This window comes from Quercus robur, chromosome 5 (assembly GCF_932294415.1).
Source record: "Quercus robur chromosome 5, dhQueRobu3.1, whole genome shotgun sequence".
NCBI lineage: Eukaryota > Viridiplantae > Streptophyta > Magnoliopsida > Fagales > Fagaceae > Quercus > Quercus robur.
Genome location: NC_065538.1, coordinates 77,902,607 through 77,904,094, shown reverse-complemented (window position 1 = coordinate 77,904,094; position 1,488 = coordinate 77,902,607).

Sequence of the window (1,488 nt, the reverse complement as noted above, 5' to 3'; positions counted from 1 at the left end):
ATAGACCTCATTGGACCGAATAGAAATTTTTAAATTTTTAGGGAGAAAATATTATCTTAAAAAAAATTTAGAGAAAAAATTACACATTATATTATTATACAAAATAATTATTTATCCCACGCATTGCGTGGGTCTACAACTAGTTCCTTCAATTGTCAAGAGTCTTGTAGCTTAATTGGTTGACAACTTTGGTGTTTCCAACCAAGAAATTAAGGGTTCAAATCCCCTTACCCCCAACTATTGATGTATTAAAAAATAAAATTTCCTTTACCTTTGTTAGTTGGATAGGCCAATAGAAATATTGATGATTTCAAATCTTAGCATAATAGTAAAATTAGAGAGAAAAAGAGGGCAAATTCACATAGAGATTTACGTAGTTAGACAGCGTGCCTACATCCACAGGAATGAGTGCCAAAAAATTCACATAAAAGGTTTACAATAATCTATGGTGCCTCCATATATGACTCGTACATTAGAAATTTCCAATATACCCATGCAATTATTGGGGATGAATTCCCCTAAATTAGATATTGTTACTTCCCATTGAGAATATGAGACACTTGTTGGATTATTTAGACCCCTGTATACTCAGATTGTTTAACATAATTAATTAGCCAAGTTGTTACTTAGTTTTATTATTCAAATCTATGTTAAACACAAACAATCATATCACTAAGTGTGGAAACGTAAAGAAGACAAGCGATATGATAACCCAAGAAAACCAATGAAACCATCCAATTTTAAGGTAAAAAACCTGAGGAGGATTTAATCTAAATTATCCTAAATCTAAAGCTACCACTTGTAATACTTACTCATGTGATCACACGAAGCTCCAAATCCATAAACTCTTTCTATTTGAATTTGATGAACACAAACACCCTAGTTTGTGACTATAAGATCCCACTCAAAGCTTTAAATCATCAACTATGTATGATCTTAACAACAACTTTAGATCTATTGGTTCTAATAATGTGCAGATGGAATTCCAGTAGTGACTTTGAAAGGAGAAGGCACAGTATCATTTAGATCTCAAAAGAGCATCTACAAAGTCTCTTCAAAACATGCCTTAGGGTTTCCTTTAAATACTAGGAGTATTATATCTGAAACCCTAATCACTTAGTGGGTTTAATGAGTTGTTTGGCTTTAATTAATTTCTACAAAAATGCATCTCGATCGGTTGAACTTGGTATGTTTTGAATTTCTTGGACCTACAGCTTCCTTGTTCTTGTGTTTTGACTTGCAGTACCTTGAGCATTGTTTAATAAACCATATAGACTCTAAGATCTATATCTAGACAAGTTTGTGCTCACGGTTTGCCAATTGTTCTAAAATTTTAAAACCTAGCTAACAATCTCCCCCTTTGGTAATCCATGATAAAACTTAAATACAAAATGAAAGGCTCAAATACAAGAATAACCCAATTACAATAAAATTCTCAATTACTTCACAAATCTCAATCTAAAACTTCAAACCTAAAAGTTGCAAGAA